The following is a 19,414-nucleotide window of genomic DNA, read 5'->3' on the forward strand; positions in this document are numbered from 1 at the left end:
AAATTCACCAGAGAAGAAAAGAAGGAACACATCTTTACAGGCAGAAAATAAATAGGTGCTTAAAAAGTTAAAGTCATTAATTTATGATTGGAGTTAGTTCTCTTGGTGTGCTTTGCCCTTGTCAAAGGACATTGGAGTATTGGAAAAATATTTATTGAGTGCCTATGAGACATGAGGCCTGTGCCTTGTACTTTACAAACCTTCTCTCTTTTAACCCCCATAACAAACCAATGAGCCTCAATATTTTCTCATCCTTGAAATCAGAGTGAATTCAAAGAAAAAACACATGTCAAATGCATACACAGTGCAGTGCTTGGCATAGAGTAGATCACTGGTTCGCATGACCTTCATTTGCAGGTATGGAAACCAGGCCTCAGAGATCCTGAATACCCAGCCTTCAATCACACAGCCAGAGAAGAGGAAAAGAGGACTTTCACCCAGGTATGTCCATCACACACCTTCACAGTCTTTCAACAGAGTCATACAAACTCCTTTGGCTAGGGTTAAACTGGAGCAGAACTGTTTAATAAACAAGGTATATACTCAATGAGACAAGAATACGCTGTCCATAACAAAAACATTGTGGTTTGATTATTCCTCATCCTCCATTTCAGAAATCTTGGGCTTCCTGAAATTCCCAACAATTCTGATTGTTTAAAGCATAGATGATAGATAGATAGGTAGGTAGGTAGGTAGGTAGGTAGATAGATAGATAGATAGATAGATAGATAGATAATAAATAGACGTGTATACTTTAGTGAAATTTTGCTGCCATGCATGACCACTTCCAGGTGCTCTGTATTTTAAACCTTATCTGTAATTTGTATAATTAGCAAGTAAACACTTTTAGATAATTTTAGCAACCACTGAGCAGGTGAGGTGTTAGAAGGCTCCTAAAGTCATCACACGCAGACTGTATCCTTTGATTTAGCAAAAGCAAACCGTATGTGAGTATCAAAAAACATAAAACCACCAGGCTCCAAAGAGGCACTGAGGCAATAAAATGAGCCAGTTTTAAAGCAAGAAGAATGACCCCATTAAAAAGGAGTTTTAGAAATTAGGTATGGTAATACGGCCACAGTCCGTAGGAGCAGTAGTCAAATGAAAATATATTTAAAGAGTGGTTCTGGACCCTGTGGTATGTGTACCCTAGGAGAGCCATCATCTCTTTAATAACTTTGCTGTATTTCTTCACCACATTATTGAAAACTGTTTAATGAGCAGTTTCCCTCAGAGAAGATATCAGATTCTCAGAAGCAGTTGCCGTAAGAGATACTCTTTAAACCCTGATGAAATTATGTTTATTCGTTTACATTTCTTCCTGGGGCAGTTGAAATGGCAGTGTTTTCATTTTCTTTTTCTTTTAGAAATACGTTTCTGTGTATGGAAGGAAGACATGTTCAAGATAGAAAATTTGAAAATAAGAAAGCATAAAGAACAGCAGAGATATGTGATGTCTCTTTCCAAACACAGAGGTAACTCTCAATATTCTGGTATATTACTTTCTAAATTTGAATTCCTGCATTATTCTTATATGAGTAATATTAAATACATGTATGTTCATCACATTTTTATACTACAGTTTTGTATCTCACTTGGTTTTTTAAATTATCATTATCCCATGTTAATCGTAAGTCATTTTGTAATACAGAAAATAGCTGCCTGAATGCTTCAACATCTTCCAGTCTTCTTAACTATTAACATCTACACCTGCTACCAATCATTAACTCTAAGCCTTAAGGCAGCTTCTCTTTTCAGCTTACTTTTTGTGTGCGGGTACCATCTCTCTTCCTTCAGCATAGCTCTATGATTACACTTGTTGACGTGAAAGTCAGAAAGCCAGATACCAACTTGCCCATCCACCACCGACTAGCTGTGTGATTTGTGATAAGTCGCTTACAGCCCCTAAGCCTCCATATTTTTCTCTCCATGAAATGGGTGTGAATCCAGACTAAAAGTTAAAATGCACAATAAGTGTACAGCATAGTGCTTAGCACAGAGTAGATCATTGGCTTGCATTGACTTGTAAAAGTAGAAAGTCAGGAAAAATAGCAGGATAAATTCTATTGATAATAGTAGTTATAATAACATTTCTCCAAACACTATTAACACAAGATTCTTGAGTATAGTGGACTTTATTTAAAGTCTGAAGATAAATTTACAGCATAAGTCAAGAAAAAATTCAAGCTTATTTCAGACTCTTCCTAGAAATTTTTAGAACATCTCCCAGAGATATTTCTTACTGGCTGTCTTTTCAAATAACAGTATAGCTTTGAATGATTGCAGAAAGCTCTGCTGAATTTTTTCTTCAAAAATTGCCTACATCCCTTTGTATTGACTATTTTACTTTACTTTCTTCTTTTTTCTTTTTTTTAAGCCAGAGTTTCACTCTGTCACCTATGCTGGAGTGCAGTGGTGGGATCATGGCTTACTGCAGCTTAAACCTCCCAACCTCCCAGACTTAAGCAATCTTCCTTCCTCAGCCTCCGAAGTAGCTGAGACTACAAGAAGTGCATCACCATGCATGGATATTTTTTTCTGCAGGGTCTCATTATGTTCCTCAGGCTGGTCTTGAACTCTTAGACTCTAGCGATCCTACTGCCTCATCCTCTCAAAGTGCTGAGATTGTAGACATGAGCCACCACGCTGGGCTGACAATTCTATTGTCTTTTTTTTGTGGATTATTTCTTTGTGCTTCTTATTTCACTCATTTACTGGAGTTTAAGTGCATTTCTTTTTTATTTATAGGTGTTATTTTTATGTCATATTACATATTAGATGTTATATTATAATTGAATATTTTAGTATTCCATTTTTATTTCATTATTGATACTTTAGTAACTATAATTTCTTTGCAGTATTACTAGTGGTTTTACCAGAAATTACAGCATGTATCTTAAACATAAAGTAATCCACTTGGTCTTGATATTTTACTACTTCATGTAAAAATTGTAGAAACCTAATATAGTTCAATTCACCACCATCGTCCTTAGCACTATAATTGTCAGACACATTATGCCTATAAACATTATGAACTCCATACTATAAACATTATGAACTCCATACTATGGTGTTATAATTGTTGCTTTAAACAGTCTTTTTTTTTTTTTTTTGGAAAATTAAGAAGAAAAAAATCTTAAGTCTTTTATATTTACTTACATATTTTACCTTTTCAGTGATTTGGTTCCTCACAGAGATTAAAATTACCACCTGGTATAGTTTCTCTTCAGCCTGAAAAATATAACTTCCTTTAGCTTTTCTTATACAATAAATCAGCTAATGACAAATTTCCTCAGTTTATTTTTGTTTAAAATATATTTTTTATTCTTTTTTATTGATAAATAATAGCTGTATACATCGAAAATGTCTATTTCATCTTTGTTTTGGAACGATGGTTTTGCTGAATGTAGAATTCTCTGTAGTCAGTGTTTGTCATTTAGCACTGCAGAGATGTGTTCCATTTACTTTGTCCTCCATTGTTGCTGATGAGAAGTCAGTCACCATTTGTATCATTGTACTGTGTGTAATGTGACAGTTTTCTGTTGTGGCTTTCAAGGTTACCTTTTTATCTTTGTATTTCAGCAGTTTCACTGTGATGTTCCTGGTGTTTTCTTTACATTTATCTTGCATAGGTCTCACTAAACATAAATTAAAAGTTTTCAAGCATTTAAAAGAAAATTTCCTTTGCCTCTCTCTGGGACTTCATTACACATAGGTTACTGCTTGGTAGTCTCACATGTTGCTACAGTTCTGTTCATATTTCTTCACTTTTTTTTCTTTCCAGATTTTACATCGGATATTTTCTTTTGACCTACCTTCAAGTTTAATAGTTTCTTCTGCTGTTAAATTCTTCTAGTAAAATTTTATTTCTGTTACTACACTTTCCAACTTTAGAATTTGAGTTGATATTTTTCTCTGCAATTTCTATTCATCTGCTAAGATCACCCATCTGTTGTTTTATTATATGTATAACATTCTTAAGCTTTTGAACATACTTATAGTAACTACTTTAAAAGTTCTCTGATAATTGCAGCATCTGGGTTCTCTCAAGCCAGTTTATACTGACTGTTTTTTTTTTTCTTGAGTATGGATAACATTTTCCTTGTTCTCAGCATGTTGAGTGATTTTTTAAATTGAATCTACACATTATAAATGACACATTTGTGAAGACTGGAATATTTCATATTCTTCTAAACAATAATTTTTGGTCTAGAATATAGTCAATTTGACTGTACTCAAAGTTCAGACTCCAGTTCCCCTGTGGTAAAAATCAGCTGAAATCTCCCCTTAGTTCTTGATATGGTTTAGCTCGTTTCCCCCACCTAAACCTCATCTAGAATTGTAATCCTCATGTGTCAAGAGAGGAAAGTGGTGGGAGGAGATTGAATCATGGGGGCAGTTTCCCCTGTGCTGCTCTCATGACTGTGAGTGAGTTCTCATGAGATGTGATGGTTTTAAAAGTGTGGCACTTTCTCTCTCTCTCTCCAGCCATCATGTAAGACGTGCCTTGCTTCCTTTTCTCCTGCTGCCATGATTGTAAGTTTCCTGAGGCCTCCCCAGCCGTGTGCAACTGTGAGCCAATTAAACCTTTTTTCTTCATAAATGACCCAGTCTCATGTATTTCTTTATATAAGTGTGAAAATGAACTAATACAGAAAATTGGTACCAGTAGTTTGGGGCACTGCTATAAAGATACTTGAAAATGTGGAAGCAATTTTGGAACTAGGTAACAGACAGACATTGGAACTGTTTGGAGGACTCAGAAGAAGACAGGAAGATGTTGAATGTTTAGAACTTTATAGAGACTTGTTGATTTGTTTTGACAAAGGTGCTGATAGTGATATGAACAATAAAATCAAGGCTGAGGTGGTCTCAGATGGAGATGAGGAACTTATTGGGAACTGGAGTAAAGGTCACTCTTGCTATGCTTTAGCAAATAGACTGGTGGCATTTTGCCCTTGCCCTGGAGATCGTGGAACTTTGAACTTGAGAGAGATGATTTAGGGTATCTGGCAGAAGAAATTTCTAAGCAGCAAAGCATTCAAGAGGTGACCTCACTTTTTCTGAAAGCATACAGTCATATGCATTCACAAAGAGATGATACAAAATGGGAACTTATGTTTAAAAGGGAAGCAGAACATAAAAGTTTGGAAAATTTGCAGTCTGACCATGTGGTAGAAAACAAAAATCCATTTTCTGGGGAGAAATTCAAGCCAGCTACAGAAATTTGCATAAACAACAAGGAGCCGAATGTTAATAGCCAAGATAATGGGGAAAATGTCTCCAGGGCATTTCAGAGATCTTCATAGCAATTCCTCTCATCACCGGCCCAGAGGCTTAGGAAAGAAAAATGATTTTGTGGGCTGGGCCCAGGGCCATGCTGCTATGTGCAGCCTTGGGACACGGTGTCCTGTGTCTCAGCTGCTCCAGCTCTAGCCATGGCTAACAGAGGCCAATGTACAGCTCATGCCATTGCTTCAGATATTGCAAGCCCCAAGCCTTGGTGGCTTCCACGTGGTGTTGGCCCTGTGGGTGCACAGAAGAGTTGAGGTGTGGGAACCTCTGCCTAGGTTTCAGAGGATGTATGGAAACGTCTGGATGTTCAGGCAAAAGTTCGCTGCAGGGACAGATTCTGCATGGAGAACCTCTAGTAGGGCAATACAGAGGGGAAATGTGGGGTTGGAGCTCCCACACAGAGTCCCCACTGGGACACTGCCTAGTGGAGCTGTGACAAGAGGGCCACCATTGTCCAGATCCCACAGTGGTAGATCCACTAACAATTTGCACTGTAAGCCTGGAAAACCATAGGCACTCAGCAGCAGCCCATGAAAGCATCCACAGGAGAGCAGCCATGGGGGCTATACCCTGCAGATCTGAGCTGCCTAAGACCTTGGGAGCCCACCTCTTCCATCAGCATGCCCTGGATATAAGACATTAATCAAAGGAGGTTAGTTTGGAGCTTTAAGATGTAATGACTGCCCTGCTGAGTTTTGGACTTGCATGAGACCTGTAGCTTCTTTGTTTTGGCCAATTTCTCCCATTTGGAATGGGAGCATCTACCCAATGCCTGCACCCACATTGTAACTTGGAAGTAACTAACTTGCTTTTGATTTTGCAGGCTCATAGGTGGAAGGGACTTTCCTTGTTTCAGATAAGGCTTTGGACTTGAAAAATGGGTTAATGCTAGATGAGCTAAGACTTTGGGGGACTGTTGGGAAGGCATGACTGCATTTTAAAATGTGAGAAGAACACAAGATTTGGGAGGGGCCAGGAGTGAAATGATGTGGTTTGGCCCTGTATCCTCACCCAAATATCATCTAGAATTATAACCCCCACAAGTTGAGGGAAGAGCCTGGTGGGAGGCGATTGGATCATAGAGGCAGTTTCCTCCATGCTGTTCTCATGACAGTGAGTGACTTCTCACAAGATTTGATGGTTTTAAAAGTGTGGCACTTCCCCCCTTCCCCTCGGTCTCTCTCTCTCTTGCTGCCATGTAAGACATGCCTTGCTTTCCCTTCACCTTCTACCATGATTGTAAGTTTCCTGAGGCCTCCGCAACCATGTGGAACTGTGAGTCAATTAAACCTCTTTTCTTTATAAATAACCCAGTCTCAGGTAATTCTTTATAACAATGTGAAAACAGAATAATATAGTTTCTTTAGTTTCCAGCTGCTGTATTTTTTTTTTTAAGAAACCCCCCTGCAAAGTCTCCCCCTTGCAGACAGAGTTCTTGGGTGGATTTTGTTAGTAAATTATTGAGTTAACACTCTCTATGGTAGGCTTTCTTCCAGGTACTCTCCTAAAACTTGGTCATTGTTCTGCTAGCCTGAACTGTATCCTCTGACACCTCACACCAATAAGGCAGTAGCTCTCTGCAGATGAGGCAGCATGCAAACTGAGTATGGGGCAGTAGAGGCTTGGGGGGCCTTTAGGCCTAAAGCTGCCAATTTTCCAATTTCATTCCTTTTTCTCCATATTTGCTCTTGAGAGCCTTTAAATAGTTGTATTTTTCAAATATATTTTCTATATTTTAAAAATATAGGCAGGTTATTTCAAACAAGCCACTCTGCCATTACCAGAAATCATGTCTTATGTGACTATTAAGTTTTTTCTTCCTCTAGTCCTTCTATGCTTGAGTTCCACTGAAAAGTCACTTTCTCACATGTGAAAGAATATTCTTTGCTGATCAGTGTGTGAACTTTTTTCTCCTGCTAGAGTCTCAAAAAACAATGCAGCTATGTAATTGCTACGATTTAATGACCTTAACTCACTTTTACCTCACAAAATGGCAGAAAGTAGCCAGAATTTATTTTTCATGTCTAGTACTCAGCAAGGAGGATGGGAAAACTGTGAAAAGGAAAAAACTGTTTTTGAAATCAATTCTATCCTCTTCACAGCTAACTATTGCAAAAGTTCAATAGTCTCTTTCATTTTACTTTCTTAAATAACTTACTGAGAAGAACCTATTGCCCAGGATATGTCCTTTCTATTGAACCTGGAGGCTGTTTCTGAATATCTAGAGTCTTCGTGGTCTTCAATGTTCAGCCACCATTTTATGCTTTAACAAAAATTTCTTGGTTGGAAAATCTTTGAGAACATAAACTGTTCACCAGTGTACCTGTTCCTAAATTCATACTTTTTAAAATTCTGGTCAGTTCTATTCACATACAAAGTTGAAACCAATAATACAGGAAATATTATTTTGGGAAGGAGAGGGAAAGTAAGAGTTGAAAGCTAGAATTTATAAATGTCAGGAAGTTAGAACAGAAGACACTTGGGTATGTAAATAGATACTCAATATATTAAATTCAGATAATATTTGAGTTCTTCAGAAGTATCTGGCCTATAGTAGGTGTTAAATAATTATTTGTTAAAGGAAAATTATTTATTTAAACTAGTGAATGATGGAGTATCTTTATTCATGCTATCTACTGTGATTCATTTGAAAGACAGTTTTATTTAACTTTTCTAGGAAGAGAAACTAAAAGTTTGTATCACAACCTCTGAGACTGCCTCCAACTCTAAAATATATATGTATCTATCTGTCTATTCTATCTATCTATCTATCTATCTATCTATCTATCTATCTATCTATCTATCGTCTATCTGGCATATATCATCTATCTATATATGATCGTGTGTTTCTAGATCAAAACAAGCTTGACAAGGCCTCCTCCAGGCATACCATGATAAGTCTTTGCCCATCTCTATGACAACACTTCACACTGTTTTGTAATAATTTATAGAGTTGTCACCTCCATCAGACAGTGAACTGAAGGATGAGAGCAGTGCTATAATCATTTCAGAAGATCTCAGCCATAATTACTGCCTGCTATACACAGTAGAAACTCAGAAAATGATAAATGGGTACATGTGGGACTTTTTGTACGTAAATGAATGGTTTACTTTTTATGTAAATTATCATCAAAGATTTTTTTCTATATCATATTAATATGCAAAATTAGACCACTATTGAGAATGTACAGTTTCAACACTAATTTATTGGCTGCCTCTTAAGGGCCAGGGGCTAAAAGGGTGCAGAAGATGTAAAAATGAGGACATATGTCCGTGTGCTAATAGCACTTACAGAGGAACAATGGCTTCTGTTGCCTATTTTCATGTTAAGCAAAAACTGGCACAGGAAGTAAGGCTACTATGACTGGAATCTCCTTTGGAATTCTTAAGATTAATATAATAGTCATGAATAGTCATAATAGTCTTTTTTAATATTTGATTGTTTTAAATGTAATTTCTACTTAGAGATTTATGGCTAAGATATATCAGCAGGCAATGCTCTTAGGCTAAGACTTTCCAAGGGTTATTTTCAATATCTACCTTTAATCCACAAGCCAATAGAATACCAGGAATTATTGTTCACCACATTCTACGATATTCAATTATGATAGATTTATTTCCAAAATATAAATTGTAACATCTCAATTTTACCATAAGATGAACCAGATGAAGTAAGTAAGGCACACATAATTGGCACATAGGAAAAAAATTGATGTCTCTTCTTATTTCTAGGATTTGGTAAAAGAATAATGGATTTATACAATGAGTCAAGATTGCCCAAAGACAATTTTTAGATTACTGAATTGCATAAAGAAATGACTAGTTGCTTTAGCTGATCAGCTCTGCTCTTTAGAAAGAAGTAGCACCAGTTTAGTAAACTCAAGGAAGCAGAACGCATTGGAGCACCTCACCAAAGTGAAGTTAGGAAACAAATGTTAGAATTTAAAATTCTGGAGAAGAGAGTATTGGGTCATTCTTATATTTTCTAGAACCAAAGACACAGCAGAATGTGAAATATCCCACTAACATCTACCACCTCATAGCCACTGCCCTTGTCTCTTCTAGTGTAGGTCTAGCTCCATTGTTTTAATCTGGACAATTTTAGTAATGTGTTAGCTCAGCTCTGTGTCCACAGTCTCAGCTTCCTCTTGTATGTACTCCAGAGACCCACCAGAGTGGAAGGAACATGTCGTTTTCATGCTCAAGTTCCTTCAACAACTCCATCAGAGAACAAAGCCCAAAGACAGCCTGGTATTTAAATCTTTTTATACATTCCCTCTTTGCAAGATCTTTAAAAATAGCAACATTAATAATAATAATAACAGCAACTATATTCTGTGCATACTGTTGAGACATTTCACATGGCCACATTTAAACGTTCGTCTATGTTTGCTGTTTCACTATATTTGCAGTCCGTGCAGCACAGATATGTTTTTTCTATCAGTTATATAAACAATATTACACAAAGTGTCTAGCAGTGACTGGATTAATTAAGGGGCCACCAAGTTCCAAGGCAATTTAAGAAAGAATTTTAATGCTGCCATGAAATCCAAAGCACTTGTTCACGTTTAACAAGCTGTGCAGTGAAGGAAAGGCGATGAAATTTGGCACTGCAAGGGATGGAACAGACACTTTTTTTTCACCCGAATGATCAGTAGATGCAGTAAAAACAGAAAACTCTTTTTAGCTTTTTATTTTTTAAGACAGAGTAATGGGAGATCTTGTGTTTCCGCCTAATGCTAATTTTCTGACTCAAAATGACCAAATCACTTTTCAGGGCTAGTGAAATTGTTCAATGGAATGTCATTATGCTGGGAAATGAAATTAATGTGCGGTCCAAAAATAAAATCGACTTTCTGTAAAAACAGGGTATTGGTAGAGGCTGAAAGGATGTTTTAAAAAGGATAAAATGACAGCAACCCCAAGACGTTTTAAAAATGCAGTAATGTAGTTATTCTGATCATTTTTTTCTTCTTAAAAATGTTTTTCCACATATATTTGGATCAAATGTCTACAATTCTATTTTATTATTATTTTACATTTCCTTGTATATTCCAAATGGAGACTGTGTTCATTCCTTTACCCATACCATCAGCTAGCCCGAAACATTCAAACACCACACACTCATCTCCTACAAAGATCAGCTAGAAACACCACATTGCACTCAAAATAATTTCTCAGGAAATTCTTGCTTGTTTGTAAACCTGTTTTAACTAAGATTCTGTTTCCACCTACTCCAAAATCAGGGAGTAGTGGCTTCCAGCTTGATCTTGTGGCCCTTCTAGACTTGGTGTTGACCCCTTATCTCTTGGGAGCCATTCCCTTTCTTTACAGACAGCAGCTCTGCCCAACTCCCTTGACCTTCTATTGTTTGAAGAAGAAAGTGTTCCCTCTTATGTCAACACCAAGTCACATGTTGCTGTAATAAATGTAACTGTCAAGATTTTTTGTCCTCAATGCACCTTTCACATGGTTGATCACTCCCTGCTTTTTGACAGTCTCCAGTTATTTGACTTCTGGGATATCGCCCTCTCTGGATTCTCCCCCTACCCACCTTGACTATTACTTCTATATCTTTTTTTGCTGGTTCTACCTCATCTCCTTGACTCAGTCTTGGACATCTTTTCTTTTCTCTATGTACTCACCTTCTTCATGGTGCCATCAGTCTCATAGCATTAAAATCTATCTATAGGCTTGTGTCTCCCAAATGGTGACTCTCTTTTCTAGTCCTTTCCCCTGGACTCGAATTTCCAGTTGTCTGCTTTACATCCCCACACAGATATCTAATAAACATCTTAAATCTAGCATGTCCCAAATAGAGTTATTTCCAGCCTTCTGCATCTCAGTTTTGGCACCTCCATCATTTGCACCACTCAGACCCAGTCATCTGTGATTCTTCTCTTACTCTCCCACTCCACATCAAATCTCCCATCATGCCAATGTCGCCGTCAAAATACATGCACAGTGGAAGACTTCTCATGACTTCCACTGCTACCAGCCTGGAACGAGCCAGCACCATCACTGTCACAGATTATGGAAACACCTTCTTCTTTCTGCTCCTGCCTGTGTGATCTATATCCTGCCTACCATCCTAACTTTTCATTTATTCTTAACATTGCTATCAAAATAGGTTATATCATCTCACATCCCCTTTTACACCGCTTCTGTAGCTTCCTGTGTTATTTCAAGGGAAAACTAAAACCATGACAATGGACTGCTAGGTTCTACACAATCTGCATCTCCCCACTGCCCTGACTTGTATAATTCCCACTACAAACCCTCCACTGGCCTATACTGGCTGGCTTGCTGCTCCCAAAGCCTGTGCATCCTACTTCTACCTCAGAGCCTGCTACGATCTGAATGTTTGTGCCTGCCCCCTCCACAAAATTTACATATTGAAATCTAATCACCATTGTGACAGTATCAGAAGGTGGAGCCTTTGAGGGCTGATTAGGTCTTGAGGGCTCCACCTTCATGAATGGAATAATCACCCTTATGAAAGAAGCTGCAGAGAGCTGTCTTGCCACTTCCACCATGTAAGACACAGCATAAAGGCTCCATCTGTGAAACAGAAAGCAGCCCTTAACAGACACTCCATGTGCCAGTGCCTTGACTCTGGACTTCCCAGCCTCTGGAAGAGAAATCATTTTCTGTCATTTAAACGATTCAGTCTATGGTAGCTTTGTTATGACAGCCCAAGAGGACTAAGACAGAGTCTTTGCACTTGCTATTTCCTCTGCTGGACCACATTCCCCGGCTAATTTCCATTCCGCCATGTTGCTCCTTCTCTCAGCTCCCCTACATCTTACTCCAATATCGCCTTCCCAGCGAGTTCTTCCATTACCACCTCTAAAATCGGAATGCCTCCAGTGCTCCCTCTTCTCATGGTCTGCTTAGTTCTCTCTACAGCACATCTCACATATTATATATTTTAGCTTTTTTTTGCTTTTGATTCTCTGCCTCCTTCTACCAGAACACAAACTCCATGGAACAGGGAGTATCGTCTGTGTCCTCATGGTTGGATCCCTTATGGTCTAGACTAGTGCCTGCTACCTAGGTGCTCAGTAAATGTTTCTTGATTGGATGAAAGAACAGAACCACCCTGTCTTAGCCTCAGATGTACAAGTTTGCCATCTGCTAATCTGCCATGAGCAACTGAATCCAAATTAACATTTATAAGCACCAATTATATCTGAGATGAATAAGACAAAAATCCTTGCCCTAAAGAAAATGGCAGTTTAGCAAGAAGATAACTGGTAGTAATAACAATAATAATAACAAAGATAACAGTTTTCATTTATCAGTTGTCTAATATATGCTAGGAACCGAACGAGGTTGTAATTCCTTTGCATCTAGCAACTCAGCTGCAGGATCAAAGGAGAGTCAAAGGAGGGAAGGAAGGCTTCAGATCTGGGCCATATGAATGCCTACATATGTATAGCATGGTGTGAAAAAAATAAAAGGGTATATTGACTAAAACATTCACACCAAAAGATGAATTTAGGCTTTGTACTTGAAGACATAGAGGGGCAGCACAGCAAAGTACATCAGTGTGAGGTTCAGGTGTAGACCACCACATTCCAATACTTCCTCTGCCACTAGGTACGTGAGCTGGAGCAAGTCTCTTAACCTCTCTGGCCCCTGTCTTCTCATTTGTCAAAGCAGGAAACAATAGTCCTCACTACCTGTTTAAGGGGAAGAGGTGCAATTAAATAAGTTAATATGAAAAAAAAAAATGTAAATACGTCCTTGACACCTAGTGAGTACTGCATCATGATCAATTATCATTCTTTATAAGCAGCAAGTGCTTCATCCATTGATTCACTGAACCCATGTGGGGCACTAGCTTCACCATGAAGACTGGTTTCTGCCCTCAGGGGCTGGCAGTGTAGGGAGAGGGACCGGGAGGTAACAGCAAATGCAAGGCAGCTTTGTCTGGTGAGCACAGGCCAAACAAAGGTCAGGGCCCACGGTCCGAGGTCAACAGCAGGGCTTCCAGGAGGTGGTGTCTGTGGAGGACACGTGAGGATTCTTCTGGTGGGTGGAAGTGAGGGTTGGTAAAGAATTTCCAGGCAGAAGGAACAGGAGCAGAGTCAATAAAGACACTAGGGGAACAGCCTGAGTTTCAGTCTCATATGGCTTAAAGAAATGAATGTAATAAAATATTAAAATATGAATTACAACATTAATGTGTCAATGTCAAATCTAGTGAACACGGAATTAAACCCAAGAGCCTGTGCCTGGAAGAAAAGAAAGAGAATAAAGATATACGGGCCAGAAGGTCCTCCAGGACTTTACCTCTGAGCTTCCTGACAACCAAAATAAAAATGGTATTGTACAACACGGTGACTATAGTTAATAACCATGTAAAAAATACAATAAGAAAATAAAATAAAAATGGTGCAGAATTTATTCGGTAGGTTTTTCAATGCTCATGAAGATAAAATCATGACAGTTCTTAAGAGGAAGCAAAATTTTACCTAGCGCTCAGCTTTGGAAGACATGTCCTACATAAAACTTAAAAGGAACACAAGCAGTGTCGTAGATGGCAATGCTAACCACAGCTCAGTATGAAAAGCAAGTGTGAGCCTCAAAGAGCAGTTTTTTCTGATGCCTCAATGGAAGTTTTGGGCATAATACTGAACCACAACTGAGTGAAAGTCATCTAACTGAGGGAGAAAAAAAATGTGTTACTTGCACTGTTTCTTTATCATCTCCTTAGACTCCCAGCCCACAGTTCACTCAGGAATAACAAGTGGAGGATATTAGAGCTTCTCGACCCTCCCCTTCCCACCAGACCTTTTCAATTCCTGCCATGTTTTCTTAAGCCCATTGAGTGGCCAGTTTGTCAGTTTCATTAACTTGGTTCTAACCAACAGGCACTTACAAAATATCTTGTCAATGTTTCTTAAACACAGTCCAACCGGAAACATTTTTATATTTGTTTTTGGTTAGTTTTTAGGTTGTGAAAATCCAAGACCTATACTATATTAAGCTACTGGAGAGAAAGTGCTACCATTCTAAGGATGTAGGGGCAGGCTGCTGGACAAGAGACAGGCAAGAACTGGAGTGTTGAGCTGCCCATCTCCTCTGGATCTCTCTCTCCTCTTTCCAAGCCTCAGTTTCTCTCTGCATGGCTGCTCCTTTTCCTCCATCTTTCTCCATTTCCTCACCCTGTAGTCAATATCTTGTCTCCTTCTTCAGTTCACATGTCAGAATTTGCTGGCCAGGGCCCGAAAAGAACTTTCTGACTTCCTGCACATGGCCGTGGTGTCTCCGTATTTCTCAACTCAGAGCACCAGGAAAATCTGACTGACCCAGCTTAGCTACACAAGCTGGATCTCGCAAGTCATGTATCTCTGGTAGGCTGCTTCTGCACACCTCTGGGCCAACCGTGAGCCGTCGCGGTGAGACACGGAGAAACACACTGCACATCTGGTCTCTATGAACAAAGTGCTAATCTCTACCTAGACATTAGAAGAAAGGATGATCCACATCAGAAATCCCCTCCCAAAAGAGGGATCAGTTAGAGAAGCTGTGGCATTATGGAACGTAAGGTGCAGAACCTGAAGCCAGAAGGATCTTTCAGAACCTTTTACATCTCACTGTGAATGAGGCTGCTGCCAATGTTATCCACGCATAAGGCATATGCTTTAAGAGGAATAATTAAGCTTATTCTATCCATGCCCATTTATTTATCCTTTTGGTAATAAACTGTTCCTTAATTCATCCTGTCATGTGTTAGAACGACTGTGCTGGCGTGGAGAAATAGATTGTATTTGAATTACTGGATCATTTTCACTTGGCTCTTTGTTCAAATAATCTTCTTTTGTTTTCAAATAATTATAAATTATAGAAGAAACATTTCATTAAAACCTTAATGTGAAGAGAAACCAGTGTTAATCTGTAAATGTATACATATATCTTTATCTCGATTGTATCTACTATCAGTAAGTGGCTGCCATGGAAACCTTTCCTTAGCCAACTTACATTGGAAAAATGTAAAAAGAAATTGATGGCTTAGAAAACAGAGCTTCCCATCCTAAAACTATGGTGAAAAATCAATTTTAGTTTTGATCACAAAAGAGTTCAAAGAACTCTACACCTCATCAGTTCAGGCCAACTTTCTGCCTTGCTTCTTTCTGTCTCCAAAAGCTATTCTTCCAGAGTTTTAACCAAAAGGTATCCAATTAAATTCACTGCTGATTGGAGGAACAGTGTTTCTGTTCAAGTATAGACATCTGAGGCTGTCAAATAAACCCATTATTCTAGAGGATGACAATGACCTCATAGATTCACCACTGAATAAATACAATCTACCACAAGAGTATTACTGGTTCCAAAAAGCCACTTCAAGTCACCTGCAAGACTACAGATTCTACTTTGGAAACTACTTGTAAGGGGAAAAAAAATGGAGCCAGAGGATCACTTAGTAGTAACACAGACCCAATTTTAAATTGCATTCAAGGAACTCCATTTTGCTACAAAGTGCTATTTTATGGGGAAATAAAATCGAAAACTTAGAAAAACTTATGAGGAAAAAGAACTAGGATTTTTAGCTTGAGCCAAACTACAGATGAATCTAACTAGTAAGTCCAGGCTTTTGTGCAGTATTTGCCTCTGCTCTCAACATGCTCACCACCAACCAGCCTCTTGTTTCGCAATTTGTTAATCCCTTCTTTCTTTCCCATCGGAGACTTACACATCCCAGTTTCATGTTAAGACGTTCTGTCAATCATGTGTATGTTCATCAGGGTTAATTTTAATCAGTAAGTGCTCTTCATGGTGAAGTTTTCATTCTAGGTTTTATACTGAGTTGCACAAAGAAAAAAATGCCATTAGCTTTCCAAGAAATTCTGATATTAGCATTGCATATGAATGGAGAAATGTGATGGACACCTAAAAATTGCATGACATAATAATGCTATTTTTTTAATATGACAGGTGCTATGTGGAACACTCTATTCAAATAATCTCTTACATCTCACAATAACCCTGCCCATTTACCCTGTCTTCCTCCATATAGGTAAGAAGTGGAGGCTTAGAAAGACTGAAGCTGATTTTCAGGTTTCAAAGCAGCTATTAGGTAGTAGATGTGGGGTTTGAATATTGGCCTATCTGACTTTATAGCCCAAATTCCTACTATCTAATATTACAATAGCTTCTCCTCCAATCTTTGACCTCTTAATTCATCTTCCACACTGCCATGTGAATATTCCATATTTCTATCTGACCACTTGAGACTTCATTGCTTAAAATTCACCAATGATTTCCAACTATTTGTGTGCTTCTTAACAAAGCCTGCAAGGCCACGCATGAATCAGCTCTCCTTTGCTCTCTTGCATCATTTCCCTTGCTCTCTTATAGTTGTGATCTCTAAGCACTAAACTCATTGAATTAAAACAGCAGGATTTTAAGAAGTATTATTGATCGCATGGCCTCCATACACCATAGGAGTAGAGAAATAGTCCCAACCAAGCCTGATTTCACAGAGAGTAGGCTTAATATATGTTTCAATATTAACATACCTTCACAAGAACCATCTTACTAAAATGCTTCCCACTCCAACAGTGGGAATCCCTCCATCATCATGCTATGGGAGGAAGTGGAGTTCAGTATCGGGAGAGACTCCAGCCCTTTGTGCTGGCCCTTTGTGTTCTTTCCTGGTGATATTGTCCCTTTTTTTAATATTCCAAGTAGGAAATAAATGTACTCCAAGAAGTTCCATAAAGTTCCATGCCCAACCTTAAAAATTGTAGATATAAATACTTCAGATACAATGAAGCATGTATTATTTATCTTTTCTATGTATAGCCATGTTTAGATCCAGGGTTTGGATTTGTTAAAAGCTTGACTTAATTAACCAAACAGAAAAGAAGCAAAGAAAAGCTATGATGTCAACGGCCATTTAAAGCCACCCTCTTGCTTACAGATATTCCTCTGCAATAAATAGTGAAGGGAGCATAGCAAGAAAGTTTTCTGCCCTTCAAATTCCATTATCATAGTAGACTAACCTATAAATATTGTTTTTGTTTTGTTTTGTTTTGTTTTTGAGATGGAGTCTCACTCTGTTGCCAGGTTGGAGTGCAGTGACGCGATCTCAGCTCACTGCAACCTCCACCTCCCAGGTTCAAGTGATTCTCCTGCCTTAGCCTCCCGAGTAGCTGGCACTACAGGTGTGCGCCACCACGCCCAGCTAATTTTTGTATTTTTAGTAGAGATAGGGTTTCATCATGTTGGCCAGGATGCTCTTGATCTCATGACCCTGAACCGCCTGCCTCGGCCTCCCAAAGTGCTGGGATTATAGGCATGAGCCACTCTGCCCGGCCAAATATTAGTGTTATACGAAAGAAAACCTCCTTCAAGAGGAAGAAGAAGAAAGGAGAAAGGATAATGGAGGAAGAAGAAGAAGAAAAAGAAGAAGAGGAAGAAGAAGAAGAAGAAGAAGAAGGAGGAGGAGGAGGAGGAGGAGGAGGAGGGAAGGAGGAAGAGGGGAGGAGGAGGAGGGGAGGAGGAGGAGGGGAGCAGGGGGAGAAGAAGGAGGAAGAGTAGGAGGAAGAAGGAGGTAGAAGCAGCCTGAACCTCAGGATGGTCCAATGATTAATCTATATATTCCTAAGTAATTTATGCTTGCCTCTGTCTTCATGTTACTTTGTTAAAAATCTGGTTATGTGACCAACTCCCTCACAAGATGACAAGCTCTGCAGATGAAGAGATGATGAGTTGGGTGATGGAGTAAGAGCTCACTATTTACTAGATTGTGACACTGAACCTCCGTACGCCTTATACACCTTATCTGTAAATGAGAATAATAATTTCACCCACTAAAGAGAATGCTGTGGAGCTTTGGTAAAATAATATATTTACATAAAACCTTGAAATAGCATCTGGAACATAATAATATATGCTTGACAAGTGTTAGAAATTTACAAGGAGAAAATTAAAATTTTCATGTGATCTTCTATTCTATCTCAGTATCAGCAGTAACTCTCTGCAGTCTGACATGGTCAGATCATATGCATGATATTTGTCCACAAAACTGATTATAGAAAAACAGAGCACTCAATAAATTGTAGTGTGACCTTGCTTAGAAATAGAGAAGCAGTTTACAGTGTCTACCAGCAATATCAACTAGTTGGATGACAACAGACTTGGCAAAGTGGACTCCACCAATCTTTTCTAAATGTTTGACCACATACTGGCACCAAAAGAGATAATGTTTTCACTGACCTCTATTAAACAGGAAATGGAATAAATTAAGTGATGTTTTCAGAAAGCTGAATTTATTCAAAGAACCATTCCTCATTCTGATTATTTATTTGTGACATTTTGATGTTGAAATGCCCTTTCTCTTAGAAACAATGGTGAGGTTAGGTGATAGCAGGCTTATTTGTTTCATTTGTGGCTTGCTTTGTTTTGTTTGATTGAATTTTAACAGTCTTACCTGATAACATAAAACATTAGCAATCTCTTTTTTTGGTCTCCACCTCCTCCCTTTTATTTTCTGAAATTATTCTGTTTTATGAAATCCCATGGGATTCGGGCAGAGTAGGACACTCTTGGAAGAATGTTTCCAGAATTCCAGGTCTTCTCTCCCATCTTACAGGCTCAGGAATCTGATTTGTTATTTCTGAGAGATGACATAATCATAATAATGATAATTAAACTATACTGAGTGGTTAGTCTGCATAAGATACTACGCTAGGTACATCACATTTTGTCCTCACTATTATCCTACAAGACAGGTTTCCCATAGTTACACAGCTAATTAGTAATGGAGCCATAATTCAATGTTAAGTCTGTCCTCTGAAACCTATGCTTTAACCACCACATTACATCACCTAATTATGGAACCCCAGGAATGTCCTTTTTAGTGACTGGAGTGAGAAATAGAACTTTCCTGTAGACCACATTTCTTAGGTATATGTTTTCTCCACATTTTCTACTTGGAGATAACCTACAAGGAGGATGTTAAAATTGTAGGCTTTTTGGTGAGCAATGACTTTGATATTTTGCATATAATATTTGGATACATTGGGTTGCAGATTATCCGAGAGCTGACATAACTCGAAGTATTCATATCTCAGCATAAGGTTAACAAGGGCAGAGATCTAAATAT

Source organism: Papio anubis, chromosome 10, assembly GCF_008728515.1.
Source record: "Papio anubis isolate 15944 chromosome 10, Panubis1.0, whole genome shotgun sequence".
In the NCBI taxonomy this organism is placed as follows: Eukaryota; Metazoa; Chordata; class Mammalia; order Primates; family Cercopithecidae; genus Papio; species Papio anubis.